Raw genomic sequence first — 21,971 nt, 5'->3', positions numbered from 1 at the left:
GGAACACTTTTACACTGTTGGTGGGATTGTAAACTAGTTCAACCATTATGGAAAACAGTATGGTGATTCCTCAAGGATCTAGAACTAGAAGTACCATATGACCCAGCCATCCCATTACTGGGGATATACCCAAAGGATTATAAATCATGCTGCTATAAAGACACATGCACATGTATGTTTATTGCGGCACTATTCACAATAGCGAAGACTTGGAATCAACCCAAATGTCCATCAGTGACAGATTGGATTAAGAAAATGTGGCACATATACACCATGGAATACTATGCAGCCATAAAAAAGGATGAGTTTGTGTCCTTTGTAGGGACATGGATGCAGCTGGAAACCATCATTCTCAGCAAACTATCGCAAGAACAGAAAACCAAATACCGCATGTTCTCACTCATAGGTGGGAACTGAACAATGAGATCACTTGGACTCAGGAAGGGGAACATCACACACCGGGGCCTATCATGGGGAGGGGGGAGGGGGAAGGGATTGCATGGGGGTTATACCTGATGTAAATGATGAGTTGATGGGTGCTGACGAGTTGATGGGTGCAGCACATCAACATGGCACAAGTATACATATGTAACAAACCTACACGTTATGCACATGTACCCTAGAACTTAAAGCATAATAATAATAATAATAAATAAATAAATAAATAATAAAATAAAGAAACAACCAAACCATTCTTCTAGGCAGGAGATAGGGTGGAAAAATTAAATCAGGCCTTCATGGCAGAGGACGTGCACAGGGCCATGCTAATGCACAGAAGGAGGCGTGCTTTCAGTTCTCAGGGTCCAAGTGTCACCATAGAGTGTGGGGATAGAGGCTCTCGAGTAGAAAGCCATCATAAATAATGATAGAATAAATAATAAAAGTACTGCTATTTAATATGAATAAAAAGTAAAGTCCTAGGAAAATTCATGTCAACACGAGGATTGGCAAAGTAAAATATATATATAAACGAACTTTGATTTAGTATCTGCTCAGTGCCAGGCAACTTCACAAATTTTCTCATTTGTTCCTTACAACACTTGAGTCATAAGTCTTATTATTCTCATTTATGGCAGCTGGGGCAATGGAGCACCAAAAAGGTTAAATAAATTATCTCAGGCTGGGTGCCATGGCTCACGCCTGTAATCCCAGCCCTTTGGGAGGCTGAGGTGGGTGGATCATGAGGTCAGGACTTTGAGACCAGCCTGGCCAACATGGTGAAACCCCATCTCTACTAAAAATAAAAAAATAATTAGCTGGGTGTGGTGGCACGCACCTGTAGTCCCAGCTACTCAGAAGGCTGAGGCAGGAGAATTGCTTGAACCTGGGAAGCAGAGGTTGCAATGAGCCTAGATCACACCACTGCACTCTGGCCTGGGTGACAGAGCGAGACTCCGTCTCAAAATAAATAAAAAAATAATAATCTCAGATCACGCAGTTAGAGAGTGACAGAGCCTCGAGTTAGGCCCAGGACGCCAGACTCCAAGCCAGGCCCCATTTCACTGCACCACAGTGGCCTCGAACACAAGGAAATTCCAGAGGAAAGGTCAGCCACACAGGTGGTGAGGTACCCAACCCAAAAGACCACCCCAGCCAGGAAGCTTCTGAAAAATCATCTTCATCGCCACAATTTAAGCCCAGGGTGCTCTCTTTTTCCTCAGGTTATATCTCCCTGTTCCCTGAACTGAATGCAGCTTTGCTCAAGTGCTGTATTTCAGGAATCAGTGGTGCAAGTAAAACTGTCCCTGCCAGCACCAGGAATGCAGGGCGCAGCAGGAGACAGAAGCCCTTCCTGCCCCCAGAAATCTGTGGCTGGCACTCACCTATCAGGTTGCACCCTCTCACACTAGAAGCTGCACGAACGAACGGAGAGCAGGTTAGGTAACAGCCTGAGTAGGGAAGAGCTTGCTCCTGAGTTTTGACTTTGCTGGAACCATCAGAGGCTCAAGGGAAAGAGGGTGGACCCTGTGCTGGGTGGTTCCAGGACACCCTGAGGGGAGGATGAGGAAAAACCTCCAATGAGAGCTGCTTTCTCTGTTGTCAGCATGTACCCCAGCCAGGTCCCAAGGATGAGAGGATGTGCCTCCTGCCAAGAGGGGCCTCTGCCATAAGTGTTGGGCTGACCATGAAGACACACATGTGTACACTCCAGCCTGAGACCTATGGAGGGAATCCAGGTCGACACTGGGCTTGCCGGAGTCGCCGTTTAGTAAGCTCTTGTTTTATATGCCTAGGAACAGCTTGCTCAGAAGACTATAACAAACATCTATGAGCTACACATTGTCATGATACAGAAAGAGAGGCTAAGAGAAGTTAAATACCTTGCCCTCATATCTCAGACTTCAAGAGATGTTTTTGCCAAGTGTTGTCCTCTTCGCTCTACACAGAGTCAGAGATAGACCTCTGAGCACTGACATGCCTTCCCCAGCCCCTGCTGAGAGCCCCCAGGTGCCCAGTGCTCATGGCTCAAGGCCCACTGTTGCCCCTGCAGGGGAGCCAAGGGCTAGGGGAGGGAGGCAGGTACTGTGCCACCCACCACAAGGTCACGAAGGCCACACAGGGGAGCAGTCATTGTGCCAGGTCTCCATAGAGGACTGGGAATGGAACACAAAGACCAACAGGAAGGAGCAATGGCATGGCTGACTTCCGGCCTGGCAGGAGGTAGCTGAATCACCACAGTGATAGTAGGAACATGATAGTGACAGGACACCATCTCCTATGCATCACGTGCCCAGAACTTTCAATCTGCAGCCTTATTTTGTTCTTACTAAACTCTCACTAGGGGGGCAGAATCATCTCAGTTTCAGAAATGATGCATTGATGGTGACCTTAGTGAGATGCCAATTGCCCACATTTGTAGCTTGCTGGAGACAAAGCCAGGATGTGAATCTGCACTCTTCCACATCCAAAGCCTGTCCTTTCCCCTGTGCCAAACCACCTCCCATCCCATCCCTGAGCCAGGCAGAGCCGCAGGAGCACCCTCCTTCAGGAAGGCCTTCATCACAGCTGCCTTCCCTGAGTCACTGCTGAGTGAGAACCAGTCTGCTTTTGCATTGTATACACTATTTTACTTTATTTTCACAACCCTGCAAGGTACTTATCATTATCCTCATTTATTAGACGAAGAAACCAAGATGCAGTAGGTTGTAACAAAACAAAGCTCTAAGTGGCTTTCAGCAGTCAGGACACCTAACCAAACTCTTATCTGAGAAAAGAGGCCACGAGCAGATCTCCCCGTGACCCTCAGACTTAAGAGCGCCAGACCCATGAGAGACAGGGGTTCTGTTTGTTTTGTTTTTAAAGACAGGGTCTCACTCTGTCACCCAGGCTGGGGTGCAGTAGCACAATCATAGCTCACTGCAGCCTCAATCTCCCAGGCTCAAGTGATGCTCCTGCCTTAGCCTCCCGAGTAGCTGCAACTACAGATATGTGCCACCACGCCCAGCTAATGTTTTTTTTCTTTTTTGTGAAGATAGGGTCTCACTATGTTGCCCAAGTCTCAAACTCCTGAGCTCAGTTGATCTGCCTACCTTGGTCTCCCAAAGTGCTGGGATTATGGGTGTGAGATACAGTGCCTAGCCAGGTGACAGGGTTTCAAGATCCTCTTGAGCCCATCAAGTAGCTCATCTTGTCTGCTAGAATTTGTTATTATGCACCATTCAAAACTTCCTTAAGCTCTTTTGTTCATGCACCCTGTTTTTCTTACTAAAAAGGAAAACTAGTTCAACACTCTTCCATTTCTGCCCTTCCCAGAAGCTGAACAAAGGTTAAATTCTTGAGAGCATTTTAAATTGTCTTTACCTGTAAGCTGCCCTCAGAAACTGCCACTGTATGCTGAAGCAGTGGATGAGGAAAAGATTGGAACTTGTGAACTAAAGTCTCCAATTTTTAAATCCCATCCTCCTGGTCTAGAAGAGGCATGTCCAGGTCACAAGACCAGAGCAGGACGGCACTGGGACATGGAGTCTGCATGGGTCTCTTTACAGGATGCACTTAAATTATAGGTGAGAAGATATTACAGGGAATGTTTTTCTTATACAGAATGTAAAATTGTTACTATTTTATCTAATCTACCATTACATTTATTAAACTTTGTTACTTCCTGCCTTCTTGTTGTTTCTGATCTTTCTTCAGTAGGGTATTGGTTCAGTAGTTAGCTGGACTCAAAAGTAATGTAACAGCCTCAATGTATTGTTGGAAGAGTAATAAAACGCTATTACTAATAATGAAAAGGCCATTCCCATTATAACTCAAGTGTGCCTTTCATCAAGTGAATTAGAAACAATGTGTATTCATTTCTTTGGTTTGTTTCCAGTGAACTGAAGGATTGCACAAGCACGATTTTTCCCTTGCTCCCTTCCCTGATTTAATTCACTTATGCAGGGTAGGCAAGGAATGAAAACTAACCCACGGATGGAGTAGCAAAAAAAATTTGTGCTTCAATGAAGAAATGTTGCATTGTCTATACCACACTCTTCCAGATGGTCTGATTTTTACCTTGTTCATTGTCACCGAGCTATTTTGCACCTCTTAGTAAACAGCAGGCAAGGGATGAATGTGCAAACTTGTAGTGTTCTGTAGAATTTCAGCTGACTTCAGGGCCCCTGTGAAAAATCAGTTCTGCCTCCATTTGCAATTCAGTTCATTTACTCCATATAAATTTGTGCTTTCCTTACTTTCTTTGGACTGCTTTTAACATCTGGTTCCCTCACCGATTACAAGTAAAATAAAATCTTCATGTGTTTGTTTTTGTATGTATATGAGAATCACACTTTCACTTTCTGAAAATTATCTTTTAACAGAGATGCACCCAGAAAGTGGCCTACTTGATAATCCTCACCCTTGACCAGCACCCTCAGTGCAGAGCTGATGTGATGTTAATTCTCTTATGTAGGCTTTGCAAATTCTTCTGAGTGCCCCTTGGTCGGACCTGAGCTGCTCATAACACTTCACTTTCACATCATGTTTTTAAATTTTTACTTTAAGTTCTGGGGTACATGTGCAGAATGTGCAGGTTTGTTGCGTAGGTATACATGTGCCATGGTGGTTTGCTGCACCTATCAACCCATCATCTAGGTTTTAAGTCCTGCATGCATTAAGTATTTGTCCTAACGTTCTCCCTCCCCTTAACCCTATCTCCTGACAGGCCCCGGTATGATGTTCCACTTCCTGTGTCCATGTGTTCTTATTGTTCAACTCCCACTTCTGAGTGAGGAACACACAGTGTTTGGTTTTCTGTCCTTGTGATAGTGTGCTTAGAAAGATGGTTTCCAGCTGCATCCATGTCCCTGCAAAGACATGAACTCATCTTTTTTTTTATGGCTGCAAAGTATTCCATGGTATATATGTGCCACATTTTCTTTATCCAGTCTATCACTGATGGACATTTGGATTGGCTCCAAGTCATTGCTATTGTGAATAGTGCCGCAATAAACATACATGTGCATGTGTCTTTAGAGTAGCATGATTTATAATCCTTTGGGTATATATCCAGTAATGGGATTGCTGGGTCAAATGGTATTTCTAGTTCTAGATCCTTGAGAAATCGCCACACTATCTTCCACAATAGTTGAAGTAATTTATACTCCCACCAACAGCGTAAAAGCGTTCCTAATTCTCCACGTCCTTGTCAGCATCTGTTGTTTCCTGACTTTTTAATGATCGCCATTCTAACTGGTGTGAGATGTTATCTCATTGTGATTTTCACTTGCATTTCTCTGATGACCAGTGATGATGAGCTTTTCTTCATACATTTGTTGGCCTCATAAATGTCTTCTTTTGAGAAGTGTCTGTTCATATCCGTTGCCCACTTTTTGATGGGGTTGTTTGTTTCTTTTCTTGTAAATTTGTCTAAGTTCCTTGCAGATTCTGGATATTAGACCTTTGTCAGATGGGTAGATAGCAAAATTTTTCTCCCATTCTATATGTTGCCCATTCACTCTGATGATAGTTTGTTTTGCTGTGCAGAAGCTCTTTAGTTTAATTAGATCCCATTTGTCTATTTTGGCTTTTGTTGCAATTGCTTTTAGTGTTTTAGTCGTGAAGTCTCTGCCCATACCTATGTCCTGAATGGTATTGCCTAGATTTTCTTCTAGGGTTTTATGGTTTTAGGTTTTACATTTAAGCCTTTAATCAATCTTGAGTTAAGGAAGTGGTCCAGTTTCTGTTTTTTGCATATGGCTAGCCAGTTTTCCCAGCACCATTTTATTAAAAAGGAAATCCTTTCCTCATTGCTTATTTTTGTCAGATTTGTCAAAGATCAGATGGTCGTAGATGTGTGGTGTTATTTCTGAGACCTCTGTTCTGTTCCATTGGTCTGTATATCTGTTTTGGTACCAGTACCATGCTGATTTGGTTACTGTAGCCTTGTAGTATAGTTTGAAGTCAGGTGGCGTGACACCTCCAGCTTTGTTCTTTTTGCTTAGGATTGTCTTGGCTATAGAGGATCTTTTTTGGTTCCGTATGAAATTTCAAGTAGTTTTTTCTAATTCTGTGAAGAAAGTCAGTGGTAGCTTGATGGGGATAGCATTGAATCTATAAACTACTTTGGGCAGTATGATCATTTTCACAATATTGATACTTCCTACCCATGAGCATGATTTTTTCCATTTTTTTCACTTTTACATCATATGATACCTATCTGTGAATGACTTTTTCTTGAATATCTGTGTACTTCATAAATTAATTGCCATGTGTAAGCACTTGCAGGATGGGATGTGCATGAGTACACTGGCCTGTAGAGTATACCATCAGAATGACAAAACTATAGAATCAATGGTCTTGGTTTTTCCAGTGGGGGAACAAAAGGCAGGTAAGAAAACATTATAAAATATTTTCAAAGGTGTTTGGAAAGTTGTGCAAACAAAATATAATTCTAGTATTAGGTTTTTAAGAAATGTCTTCTTATTCTGAATGCTATTTTAATAATAACATGGAAATAACTCCATAGGTGAAAAGATCTCCAGTGCTTTTTAAAAGAAAACATAGCTATAGAGATAAAGCTGAAAGCCCTTAATAAATACATTTAGGGCATCATATTATTGAAGGATTTTTAGGTAGATTCAAAATATCTCACTGGGGTACAAAGAACATTAATTTTAAGCCATTTTAAGTCTGATAGTTCAGAGGAGAACTAATTGGTTTAAATGGTTTTTTTATAGAGTAGATGAAAAATGCTATTGAAGATTAAGAAAGAAATTAGTTGACGGGTCATTGACTCCCAATTGTATAACCATGAATCTCATTTACTCCCTTTAAGACATCTGTATAACTAAAATCAATTATAAAAATAAAAACTGGGGAAGAAAAGATTAATTATCTCTTAAAAACTTTATAGTAGATAGCAGTAGGGATAATTCCTAACATAAACGAATAATATTTCTTCAGTTCTTTCCCTGAATGGCAAAAATAACTTTTATTTGCAACTTTTAAAAAGTAGTTTTCTGTAAATATGAGTATTTTTTGAAAAACAGACTGGTAAGTTTTCTCCAAACATCCATATTGTCAGAAAATCCTTTGGCAAGAAAATACAGGTAAAACCAACACCTTTGCAGAGCTGGCCTCATGCCTCGTGTCCTACATGTCATTAAACTGACACAAAAATGTAATCAACAAGCAAAGTAAACCATTAAGAAAGTTGTTTCTGTCACTATTAAAAATGCCTGGGTGCTAAATAAGCCAGCAAGGGAACAAAGTTCAAACAGACTCTGCCGAGAGGGGACAATCCACGAATCAATTAATTGTGTGAGTTGTTTTTTCACCAGATTGCTTACTCCCAAGGGCAGAGTAATCGCATGCTACCAAGTTGCATCATAAAATATGAAATAATCTTAATTAGAGAATATCACAAATTAAGCTGCATATTGCATCCTGTATTCTCCCTGTGATATTTTATCCTCACTATGCATATCCTTCCCTCTCTAAATTAACATGCCAAGCTTTTCCCAAATTTTCCAAACAGCCAAACGCCTAAGCTAAGTCCCAGCCTGACAGCAAAGAGAGCCACTGCTCTCTTCACATCCCAAGAGCCTCTGAGAGCAGGAATAACCCTGGGAACAGTGTATGTGATATGAAGCTAATGGAGAGGAGCCTCAACATCAGTGCCCTGCTAAATTACCATGTGGCATCATTCTTCACCAAGCAGTGATGCAGCCCTCCTGTGTCTGTGCAGCCACTCACTGCCCTGCTGCTCTCACCTATGAGTATCAGACTCCAGACATTCACTTCTGTGGCTGGCAGACACAGGGCACCCAGGGGCACACTGGACAACTCACTAGGGTGTAGGAGGAGAGATTAGAACTTGTATTTATATTCATGTTTACTAAAATTAAAAAGTAGAGCTTTATTAATACTTAATAAATGACTGAGGTGGGACATGTATATGTATTATATACATATAACACTTTTGATACAAATTCTTATAATAATAACAATAGATAACAGTTATTGAGCACATTTATTACAAGTACTTCACCTGGGTCACCTGGGTTAACTCACTGAATTCTCACAGCAGCCATGTGGATAAGATGTCCACATAACTTACTCTCCAACCCAAAGTCCCAAGGGAGTGAGAGAGGCTCACTGTTAATTACTGCACCATGGCAGCAGGAATAAATCTGGACCAGCTCAGGACACTGTCATGAAAGTCACCCTGGCCCTGAACAGAGAATGCACTGGCCAAGGTCACAGTACAAGGCCATGGTACAGACTGAATGGAGCCCAGGAGGTCAGAATTCAGGGCTGGGCTTATAGCATACTGCTTCACTGCATGATGGAAAACCCAATAAATCACTGGATGACTTTACCGATAAGGGGCTGAGATAGAAGCCATATGGAGGAACAAGACGGGTAGCCTCCTTTCCCCTGCTCCTGCTCCCCCAATTAAGCACAACTGCAAACCCATGGATGGCACATGAAGCGACTCCAGGAGGACTCTGGGAGGAGAGGAAGGCAGGTGTGTCCAAGACCCAAGAGGAGCAGCACAGTGCCAGGTCTCAGTCTCCACCCAGCAAGGACAGCCACTAGTCATGGTCTCCACACCCGACCCAGCACCAGCAGGTCCTCAGATGGCTCATCCTCCACATGGAGCAGAGCTGCTCCAGCAGCACCAGAGGAATCACTGGCAGGGGCCCATCACAGCCCCACCAGAAATCAGTGGCTGGAGGGGAGGTCTCCTTACCATTGGGACTGAGATGCCCTTTCCCTGCTGAGACACACAGGAGTGAGAGGCGGAACCAGAAAAGGGGTCTGCCACAGCAAGCAGCTGCTCAGAGAGACTCTTGTCCAAGGCCTGTGGCTCTCCTTCCCTGACCAGAGGCACCTGGGCAGCCCAGGACACAGGCACATGGGTCCCACCACATCCTTCTCCCACCCAAGAGCCTCCTGGCAGCTGGCCCAGGGAAGCCTTTCTCAATCCACAGGCCACACCAGCAAGGACCAGTGGGAGCCCCCAGGGAACCAGAAAAACCAAGCAGACCAAACAACACAGCAAAGACTCTGACAATTAAGCTGCCATTGGAACTACAGTCCACAAAAACAGTCCAAAACTTGTGTGCTGAGCCTAAACTGGGTGACTTACTGCTAAAATATAAGATTTGGGCTGGGCATGGTGGCTCACACTTGTAATCCCAGCACTTTGGGAGGCCAAGGCAGGTGGATCACCTGAGGTCAGGAGTTCGAGACCAGCCTGGTCAACATAGTGAAACCCCATCTCTAGTAAAAATACAAAAATTAGCCAGGCATGGTGGTGCATGCCTGTAATCCCAGCTACTCAGGAGGCTGAGGCATGTGAATTGCTTGAACCTGGGAGGCAGAGGTTGCAGTGAGCTGAGATTGTGCCACTGCACTCCAGCCTGGGTGACAGAGTGAGACTCTGTCTTTAAAACAAAAATAATAATAATAAAATAAAAAATTAAAATAAAATATGATTTAAATAGGGCTCAGAGACTTCTAACTTAATAGACAAAATGTTCAGCATACAACTGAAAATCTCCTGTGATATCAAGAACTAGGAGATTCACAACTTGAATTTAAAAAGCCAATAAACTGGTGTCAACAGTGATATTAATCCAAATTTGGAATTATCTGACAAGAATGTAAAAGCAATAGCCATGGAAATGCTTCAACAACCAATTTAAAATGTTATTGAAACAAATGAAAAAGTAAATCTCAGGAAAGTTATAAAAAGGAATCAAATGGAGTCCCAGTGCAGTGGCTCACACCTGTAATCCCAGCACTTTGGAAGGCTGAGGTGGGCAGATCACAAGGTCAGGAATGTGAAACTAGCCTGACCAATATGGTGAAACCCCATCTCTACTAAAAATACAAAAATTGGCCAGGCGTGGTGGTGGGTGCCTATAATCCCAGCTACTGGGGGAGGCTGAGGCAGAAGAATTGCTTGAACTCGGGAGGTGGAAGTTTCAGTGAGCCAAGATCGCTCCACTGCACTCCAGCCTGGGCAACAAGAGAGAGACTCCATCTCAAAAAAAAAAAAAAAAAAATGCCCAATGGCTCAACAGTAGAGCAGAAATGAAGAGCATTCCTTCCGTGAACATTAAGGCAGAACAATAGAATTCACTCCACATGAACAGCAGAGAGAAAATAGATATTTTTAAAAATGAAAACAGCCTCCCTCACTGACCTCTGAGACAGAAGACATTCAAATCACTGGGGTCTCAAAATGAAAAGGAAGGGGGTGGGAAATTAAAGAGTGTTTAAAGAAATAATAACTAAAAACCACAAATCTGTGAAGAATACATCAACCTATAGATCCTAAAAGCTGAACAAACCCTAAAAAATATTTTTTCAGTGCTGAGAGAAAAGAAAGGTCAGCCATGGATTCTATATCCAGCTAAGCTATCCTTCAGGAGGGAAGGGGAAATGAAAACATTCTCAGATGCAGAAAACTAAATAATTTGTCATGAGCAAGTCAATCCTTAAATATTATATAAAGGAAGTACTTCAAACAGAAGGAAAATGATAAAATAAAAAGTTTTTGAGAATCGGGAAGGTAAAAGAAACAAGAGAAACAGAACACACGGGTGCACACACTAGACTATCCTTTTCCTGGTGAGTTTTATAAGTTACATTTTATAATTGAATCAAAAATAATAATATCTTCTGATTCATAACAAAATGATGTTTAAAGGGGAAAGATAAAAAGACCTAAAGAGAAGTGAAGTTTCCACACACAGCTGAAAATGGTAAAATATTGATACCAATCAACTTTTGTAAGTCATATATGTATATTGTAAAACCCAGATCAAACATGACAAAAACTATACAAAGGGACACGTTAAAACACTAAAAAGAAATCAGGTTGGAATTTTAAAACAACACTCAAGTAATCTTGAGAAAAGGAAAAAGCACAGAAGATCAAGCACCTAAGAAAACAAATAATAAAATACTACTTTTAGGTACTAGCATACCAATAATCACCTTAAATGTACATTGTCTAAATCAAAAGGTAGACATTAGCAGAATGCATAAACATGATCCAATTATGTGCTGCTTACCAAAAACTGTCTTACACAAGGCAGGTTGAAAGGAAAAGGATGAAAATAGACAAGCTGTATAAACATAAAAATTTTTGAAGACCAGTAGTAGTTTTATTAATATCTCATAAAGTAGACTTCAGAGCAAAGAAAATTCCTAGAAACAAGGAAAGATAGTCTATATGGATATAAAGATAATTCACCAGAAAGAAATATTTATCTTAATTGTGTTTGCAACAAACAACAGAACCTCAAAATACATGAAGTACCAACAGATGAAACTGAAAGACGAAATATACAAATAGAAAATTACAGTTGATTGTTTTAACAGCCCTTCTTCAACAATGGATAGTGCTACGAGACAGAAATTCATCAAAGATATATAGGACTAAACAATAAAGTCAACTAATAGGATTTAACTGACATACATAGAACAAGCTACATAATGACAACACAATACAAATGTTTCTCAAGTGTACATGGTACATTTACCAAGACAGTCCATATGTTTGGGCAATAAAACAAACATCAGCAAATATAAAAGAATTAAAATCATACAGAATATATTTTCTGACCACAATGGAATCAAACTAGAAACCAGTAATAAAGAGACAACAGAAAAACCTCCAAACAAATTTCTAAATAATGTATGGGCTATAAAGGAAGCCTTAAAGGGATATTTTTTAAAAAGCATAGAACAGAATGAAAACAAAAAACTAAATATATCAAAAGATGTGGGATGTAATTAAAGCAGCAATAAAAAGGAAATTTATAACACTAAATGTTTACATTAGAAATTAGAAAAGGTTTCTATCCTTTCCTCGAGAAACCAGAGAAAAAAGAGTGAAAAACAATCTAGAGGAGCCAGAAAGAAGAAAATAACATAAAGTAGAAATCAATGAAATTGAAAATAGGAAAACAATGGGTAAAATCAATGCAACAAAAAGCTAGTTATATGAAAAATGTTAATAAAATTGATAAGCCCATAGTAAGACTGACAAAAATAAAGAGTGAAAACACAGATCACAACTATTAAGAATGAAATAAAAGTTTGGGCATGGTGGCTTACACCTTTAATCCTAGCACTTTGGGAGGCTGAGGCAGGCAGGTTGTTGAGCCTGGGATTTCAAGACCAGCCCGGGCAACATGGCAAATCCCTATCTCTAGATAAACTACAAAAAATAACCAGGCATGGTGGCTTCCGCCTGTAGTCTAAGCAGCTCAGGAGGCTGAGGCAGCAGGATTACTTGAGCCCAGGAGGTCGAGGCTGCAGTGAGCTGAGATGGCACCACTGCACTCCAGCCTGGGTGACAGAGTAAGACTCTGTCCCCTCTCCCTCCAAAAGTAATAATAATAATAATAACATTGAGATAAATGACACCACTTTGGAACTTCAGATCCTGTAGTCATTGAAAAGATAACAAAGGAATACTGTGAACAAATTCACACTTATAAATTCCCCAACTTAAAAGAAATGAACAAATTCCTTGAAAGCCACAAAGTACCAAAACTCAACCAGGACAAAATAGACAATTGAGTAGTCCTATAACCAATAAAGACATTGGTCAAATTTTAGTTTATAATTAAAAAGCTGCCCAAAACAGCAATCTCCAGGACAGATGGTTTTACTAGATAAAAGAATTCTACCAGACATTTAAAGAAAATTGAAATGAATCTTACACAATTTCTTCCAGATAATGAAAGAGGAGGAAACACTGCCATTTTATTTATTAATGTTAATATTATTCTGCAAGCAAAACCACACAAAGATAATGAAAATAAAACGAAAACTATGGATCAATATATGTAATAAACTTCAATGCAAAAATCCTTAATAAAATATCAGCAAATCAAATTCAAACAACATATCCAAAGAATTATATACCATGATCAAGTGTAATTATTCCAGGTATGAAAGCTTGTTAAGCATTTGGAAATTGGTCAATATATTCCAACATAACAACAAGCAAATAAGAAAAATCATATTAATTGATGTAAGAAAAGCATTTGACAAAATCCCACACTTGTGAATGATAAAAATAGATATTAGAAACAGAAGAAAATTATTCCAACTTGAAAAAAAAGTGTCTAGCATCTACAAACACACACACACACACACACACACACAGCTAACATTATACTTACTGATAAAAGACCGAATGCTTTCCCCCTAAGATCAGGAATAAGGCAAGGCTCTACCACTGTTATTTAACACAGTACTAGAAGTTCTAGCCACTGAAAAAGCAAACAAAAGAAATAAAAGGCAGGCATACTGGAAAGGAAGAAATAAAAACTGTCTGCATTTGCAGACATTATGATTGCCTGAGGGTAATATCCCCAAAAAATTTACAAAGAAAAGGCCAGGCACGGTGGCTCACACCTGTAATCCCAGCACTTGGGGAGGCCGAGGCAGGCAGATAATGAGGTCAGGAGATTGAGACCATCCTGGCTAACATGGTGAAACTCATCTCTACTAACAATACAAAAAATTAGCTGGGCATGGTGGCGGGCCCCTGTAGTCCCAGCTACTCAGGAGGGTGATGCAGGAGAATGATGTGAACCCAGGAGGTGGAGCTTGCGGTGAGCAGAGATCGTGCCACTGCACTCCAGCCTGGGCAACAGAGAAGACTTTGTCTCAAACAAACCAAAACAAAACAAAACAATTAAAAAGAAAATATCTAGAGTAAGAAGTAAGTTCAGCAAGGTCACAGGATACAAGATCAGCCCTGAAAAATCAATTGCATTTCTGTGTACTAACAAAGAACATGTGGTGACTGGAATTAAAAACATTTTACCACTTATAAGCACACCAAAGAAAATGAAATACTTAGATATACACTTAGCGAAGCTTGAACAGAAACTCTGTACTATATATTACACAGGCTGATAAAAGAAATAAAAGAAGACATAAATAAATGCTGAGACATACCATGTTCATGGATCAAAAAAAAGTCAACATTAGTAATGATGTCGAGTCTCCCCAAATGGGTCTATAGGTTAAATACAATTTCTATCAAAACACAGCAAAGATTGTTTTGTAGATACAGACAAGCTTATTCTAAAATTTGTGTAGAAAGACAAAGGTAAAATAATCTTGGAAAAGAATAAAGAGGAAGCAGTCTACCTAATATCAAGTCTTATAGCTACAATAATCAAGACAGTATGGTACTGCTGAAAGGACAGACACATAGACTAATGGAACATAATAGAGAACCCAGAAATAAAACCAGGCAAATGCTCTCTACTGATTTTTTTACAAAGGTGTGAAAGCAATTCAATGAAGAAAGGCTAGCCTTTTCACAAAATGGTACTGATACAACTGGACATGTAGAGACAAAGAAAGAAAGAAAAAGAACCTAAACCTAAGCCTCTTATACAAAAATTAATTCAAACTGAATCATAGGCACACACATAAAATGTACCACTATGAACTTTTAGAATAAGAATTAGGAGAAAATCTTTAGAATCTCAAGTTGGGCGAAGAGTTCTTAGACTTGGAATCAAAAGCACATCCATAAAAGGAATATTGATAACTTTGATCTCATTAAAATTAAAAAGCATTTTTGCTCATAAGAGCCCACATGTAGAGTATAAAAAGACAAGCTATAGACTGGGAGAAAATATTGGCAAACCAATCTGACAAAGGACTAGTACCTAGAGCATATAAAGAACTTTCAAAACTCAACATTTAAAACATTCAATTAGAAAATAAGTAAAAGACATAAAGAGGTATTTTACTGAAAAGGATATACACATGGCAAATAAGCATCTGAGAAAATGTTCACCATCATTAATCATTAGGGAAATAAAAAATTAAAACCACAATGATATTGCTCTACACTTACCAGAATGGCTAAAATGATAAAAAGAGACAACACCAATGCTGGCAAGGATACAGAGAAACTGGGTCACTTATACCTTGCTGGTGAGAATATAAAGTAGAACAGCCACTCTGGAAAACAGTTTGGTAGTTTCTAATAAAGTTAAATATTAATCTACCATATAACCCACCAATAGTACTTTTAGGCATTTATCTCAGAGAAATGAAAATGATATTCACACAACAATCTACACACAAAATTTGCAGCAGCTTCATTTGCAATAGCAACAAGTGAGGATCCGCCTATATGCCCTTCCACTGGTGAGCGGCTAAACAAACTGTGATCCAGACAAACACTGAGTAGTGCTGGGACACTACTCAGCAACGGAAAGAAGAAACCACTGTTGCATGCAACAACTTGGATGGATCTCCAGGAAATCATACTGAGCAAAAAAAAAAAAAGACAATCCCAAAAGGTTACACTGGGTTACACCATGGGATTCTCTCCACATAGCATTTTTGGTATGGCTAAATTTTAGAAATAGAGAACAAATTCATGGTGGCAAGGATTAGAAAAGGAGGGGTAGGGAAGGCTCAGGTGGGGTGGAAGTGGGTGTGGCCTTTTATAAAATGGTTACAGGGGAGATACCTATGGAGATGGAACTATTTTCCTGACTGCGGTGGTGTGTGTAGGAAGTTACACATGTGATAAAATTATACAGAACAAACAATCACATACATAAATGAGTGCAACTAAAACTGAATAAGGTAAGTGGATTGTATCAATATCAATATCCTAGTTGTGACATTGTGCTATAATTTTGCAAAGTGCTATCACTGGGAGAAACTGGGTAAAGAATGCATGGGCTCTCTCTACATTATTTCTCACAACTACATGTGGATCTACAAGTATCTCAATAAAAACTTCAAGTAAAGAGAAAAAATTGTGGCTATAACTAGGTCAGTGCTCTGAGCTGGGTTCATGTTTGGCCCAGAGACACACACACATCCCCCCCATCCCCATGGCACCAACAGGTTCTTACTGGCCCAGGTGCAAAACATGATGATGTGATTAGGAGAACAGCACCATGCACACTGCTCCTGTTGATCCAAATAGAGAAGGTGATGCTCAGAGTGAACTTATTATCCAGACTCAAAAGCAGGGACCCATGGTCTCACACAAGGTTTGGCGATGGAACAAAGTGCTTGAAATCACGAAGCGCCCAGCAAATGCAAAGGTATGTTCGGAATCGATTTTGAAGAGATCTCTTTAAGGACAAGAGATCAAATGTCTTCATATTCCTTGTGTCTATATTACATGGGAAGAAAGGGGACAAAAAATACAATCAAACTGTATAGTAGAAAGCCTCTTTTACAAACATTTACCAAGCAACTTACGGCACAGGCACTGGTTTGGGCTCTCATATGCATTCTCTCACTTAACCTCAAGTAACCTGAAGAAATAGATACTGTTCTCCCCATCTTAGAGATGAGGAAACTGGGGTTCAGAGTGGCTCAGCAACAGAGTAGTCAAGCTTGTCTCCCATGTAGCAAATTAAGAATTCTCAGTTCAGAACCTGCTGCCTGTTTACATGGTATCTATTTGAAAATCCAATGGGCAAAGGTAGGGATAATTGTTTCAAACTGAAGAATCCTGCATTCCTGACCAGTTCTCTGGGACCTAGAACACTACAGTGATCCTAGGTCACTAAAGAGTCCTACATCTTAGTATCTGGGCAAGTGAAGGGAGCTCAGAGCCGATCCTATATTTGCCTTTGCAGGCACAGGGGGAATTGCTCTAAACAAACCTCATCTTAACTGGTTTTGGCCCCATTTCCTTATCAAACCACCAGGCAGATCTGCTAACAGCCCATTTGCCAAATCAGACCCTGGTTCTCTCCATCAGTCCTGGCCCACCTTCTGGCAAATTCATCAAAACACAGTGTGTGGGATGAAAAAGTATTCCCTACCAACCAATTCATTGGCGATTAATCCCCCAACACAAATAAGAGTTGGCTTTGACTGACCCCTTCCTTGACACAGAAGTGACTATGGAGTTCAGTGATGTATCCCAATTTTTCTAACAGAAAAAATGCTCCTGAAGTCCAGCCATTGTCTGTGGCAGAAGACTGAAAACATTGTGACAAATTTCTCCATGAAGCTGCACTACTGAAATCTTATACCAGCAGCCCAGAGCTTCTCCCAAGCCTGTTCATATCCTGCATATTGGCCAAATTCTACCCTCAGATATGCACACATGGCCTCCTGATTTCCATTTAAAGACTTTTGCAAACCTCGTCCCTACTTGAGGGTTAGGGAAGCTCTGCCAGTATCTGAGGATGACGCCGCCAGTTGAAATTTTCTAGACGCGACGGTTTAAATGGTTTGTGACTGAACTGGAAACACATCTACATTTCATTTTAATTATTGGTGATGACAACACAAACTCTGCCATCATTTTGTATTTTCCCTCTCTACCATCTATTTCAAAATGACTTTATCATGCTTTATCATTGGCTGACTTCTACTTTAATGAACCTTCAGAACCACAAATCCTTAAGATCCCATTCCCTGTCATAGAAAGAGGAAAGCCCACCCGCACAGCTAAATGGAGAAAGGGACCAGCCTGCCGCCAGACACAGCGGAGGAGCTGTTCCCATTCCTTTAAAAATAGGAGAGGAAACACATCCCACCGTCTGGGCTAGGAAACCTGTCCCTTCAGCCCCCAAGAGCAGAACCTTTCTGGGTACCTAGGAAGGAAGCACGTTCCTGGCTGGTACTCAATGACAGAAAGCGATGCTCTTTCTGCCACCAGCGGGGCAGTCGCTTCCCCCTGGGAAAGTCACTGTCTGAGCTCTTTGCATCAGGGCGAGGGCCTGCCCGGCACTGGTGCGGCCGCTGGCACTTTCAACCTACTGCACAGAAACTCTCACATGCCTTTAGCACCATTCACATAAACAGCATCTTGTTTCCAATTTGGCTGTAGATAATGAAATTAGCCCCCAAATTACCATAAAGTGGAACAAATAAACAAGAAAGCAAGAGCTAGGTTTCCAGGCCTCTCCCTCCCCCCATAAGAAACAGGACCCTCTGGCTTTTTCGCTGTTTAAATTCAAAGCAAGACTGCTGTTTTTCTAAGTCGCTGTTCTGACCCCAAGCAGATAAAGAACACTAAATGACACATTCAGGAGAGCGGCTCTGTTCTCGCAGAGCCTCTGTGTTTACATCAGGAAATCCTGCCCGGGTGGGGACAGGGGGTCGGCCGCGGAGGCGGCCCGGGCGCCGGCCTCCCTAGCGCTCGCCGCCGCGCTCCGCTGGCTGGGCCGCGCTGGCCCCTGGCGCTCGGCAGCTGACTCCATCCAGATGTGCCGCGGCTCCAGAGTGGCTGCCGCGCGCAGTAAATGGGCATCGGAGGCTCGTCAATCCGGGCCAGAGCAATTGCGGTCTTGGGGCCGCCCCACTGGCACTCGGAAAGGTGCGCGCGGGAGGGGACCGCGGAGGCGCCGGGCGGGGGCACCCTGGGCGCGGGGAGGGCGCGCGCTAATGACCGACCCGGGAAATGTTCCTAATACATTTGTACATTTCCTTGTAAATGTTTTACACTTTGAAAGAAAGGGGAATGCTGTATATCATTTGGAAATGTTGGCTGTCTATAGGTCCCTGTGGGTATTACTGCGTTAGTACGACTTGTAACCAGAGCAAGAGAAACATAAAAAAGCTGGGAAACACTGCCAATTAGTCATTACAGGGGACTGTAAAAACAAAAGAAAGAGAAAAAGGAGGGAGGAGAAGGAATCAAAGAAGAATAAAATAGCCCGGGAGAAAAAAAAAAAAAAGCCAAAGAAACGAGATGCGTTTCTGTGGTGTTCCGGGAATAGCGCGGGAAGCAGGACAGCTGGCGGCCTTCTGATCAGCAGAGACCTGCAAAGAAGCAAGCTCCCAGGCGCAGCTCCGGAGCGGCCCTGTCAGTTCCCAAACGACACCTAGTTGCTGTCCCTGTAAAAACTCGAGCTGGGTCAGTGGGCAGGCAGTGTGCTTTGAAGCGAGACCCAACTGTGCAAAATCCAAGTCAGACATTTATTTCTGATCACCAGCCGCCTACACAGTCGTTGCTGGCTGAGTTGTAATAAAAGGGAGAAGACAGGAACTATTTTTTTTACAATCCCAAGTTCCTACCAGTCACCGGCTTCAAGCGGCCTGTGGCCATGGTTGCTGAAAACGGTTTTTAATTTTACAGTAATTCTGATGATCGAAATCTTTTTTTGTTTGTTTCTGCTTTTTGCCAGAGTCAAGAGTCCAAGAACTTGTAACATCACAATCTGAAACGGATCTGGCTGAGCCTCCCAGTCCTTCTTGAGTAACTTTATTGACCCCTTTCAGGACTTAAGTGAAGAGATAATGGTGTACGCAATGTGTTAGTTGCAGGCCAAAACCCAGGCTGGGCAAGGCTTCTCCCAGGGAAGGGCTCTGATAGCTCAGGGCCCCCAGGGAGTGGGGAAGTGGGGGAGTGGGGGAGTGGGAGGGTGGGGGGAAGCAGAGGGGGGGAGAGGAAGCTGGGGCCCACTCCCTGGGGACAGGGAGGCATATGTTGCTGGCTGGGAGAGAACTGCTTATCTCAGCAGCATGCAGGCCAGCTTCCAGCCAGGCCTCTTCAGCCCACAGTGATTTCAGTCCCCACCTCCTCTGAGTCATGAGGATGGCCACATGTGCCTCAGATCCAATTCCTGGCAATGGCACAACTTTGCTAATCAGCTGGGGTCCTTCTTAGTGTCTGCCCATAGCTCAGCAGATGCACAGCTCAGCTTCACCAGGACAAAATGTCTTGCATAAGATCTGTTTCAAAAACAATTATATGAGCAAATTATCCTGGCTTCTAACAACAGATTTTAAAAATCTAGTAGCAAGATCTCAAAAAATGATTAAACCACAAACACTACTTTAAAATAACATTAAATCAGACAAGAGATGAAGATTCTCACAGAACCAACAAGAGCACACTCTATTCCCCGAGCCCAACTCTTCAGGCCGGTGTCTGTATCTCCAAAGTCCAGAGAGGGACTTACTTAAATCTGGGCCTTTTTCTGAGATAGAAATGAGCACAGCAAGAATTCCTTATCTGCCAATGACTTTTACCTTCATAACATACAGCTTTTGAAGTCTCTTCGTGGAAAAGTTATCATCAGAGACTAAATGGAAAATCTTCATGAACTGGGTCCCTGACCTACCGATTTGCATTGCCCACAGCCTGGGCACATTTTACCAGTGACAGGTCTACAGCAGATTAGTTGTGTCTCTTCAGAACTGGTCAAAAGTAGTGTTGTTCTTTTGCTGGCAAACCTGTTCCTGCTCCTCTCAGTGATTGGTTGCTTCTCTGTGCGAGCGCACCATCTCGCCTATCACCTGACTGGGCGAACCCTGCAGCTGAGACCTTGCCGTTTGCAGTTGTCTCTGCAGATTGTATTCTTCGGCAATGTCTCTACACTAATATGACTGACTTTGAAATTTGAAGCTATAGCCTTGACATTTTTCTCAAGTTCTTGGTGCATTCTTCCAGCTGTAACTAGACATCTCCCCTTGAACTTCACATCATCATTTCAAACTTGGTACATTGACAAGGAAATGCATGATCTTCCTTCCTCATCCTAAGGGTCAGAGGGCCACACCTTCCCTTAACTCAGCCCCCTTGACTCTCCAGTTTCTACCAAAGATAGCATCACTCTCTCATTACAGAGGCCCATAGGACTTAACTCATTAAGGCCCATTCCTTAACTCATTCCTTTCTTGCACGGTTTGTATTCTGTTTTCTGTAACAGAGCACTGGTGTTGTCACCCTGCTCTGCAGACAAACAGTGAACCAGACAGCCAGCAGCCCATCCCGGCCCACTCAGCAGACAATCACAGTGCCCATCAAACATCCTCACAGTATAGTGTAAGTTTTCTGTTCAAAACCTTGCTGTCCCTGTGGTCCCTCACTTTTGCCTTGTGTGAAAAAGTTCACATGCATTAACCTTGGAAACCTCCACAACTGGTGCTAACCTCCTCTTCTACCACGACCTCCATCCTCAGCCGCCTTCACCCTCGGGAGCCTCCCTGGCCCCTGCCTGCTGTGGACTCTCCGAAACCCAGCCTGGGAAGCCAGTCCTAAAGATCTTGGCTTCTAAAGGAGGTTTAAACTCTGTCCTGCTCTCTACCAGAGTAAATTCTAACCAAACCTCAAACTCAAAATCAAATCTACAGTCCTCTGCAGAGGACAAGTTTCCGCAGGGATGCCCCTTGTCCCCAGTGAGACCCCGTCCACCCCCAGTGAGGTCAATGACTGGCTGATCCCCAGCACTTGGTCCATTCCCCAGTTTTGGTGCCCATCAGATGTCCCACCACACTTCCAATTCAGAAGTGCTAAAATCAAACTCCCTGTCTTTCCCCTGGAACTCTCTTCATTCTTTCATATCCTCCATTTGTTAACTTTAGGGTAATGGTCTATTTATCGGGTCTTATTCAAATCAAAACTCAGGAACCCCTAGCTGCTTCTCCTTTCTGCACTCTGAAGTTCAAGCAGCAACTGAGACCTGGTGCTCTACTTCTTAGAGAGGACTCCACTTGCCACCTGCCACCTGCCACCTTCCTCCACCTTCCAGGGCTCCAGGGGCAGGACCGTCTTG

The sequence above is a fragment of the Theropithecus gelada genome, chromosome 8, assembly GCF_003255815.1.
Source record: "Theropithecus gelada isolate Dixy chromosome 8, Tgel_1.0, whole genome shotgun sequence".
Lineage (NCBI taxonomy): Eukaryota > Metazoa > Chordata > Mammalia > Primates > Cercopithecidae > Theropithecus > Theropithecus gelada.
The sequence above is the reverse complement of the archived record's forward strand: the minus strand, read 5'-3'. Positions refer to the sequence as shown.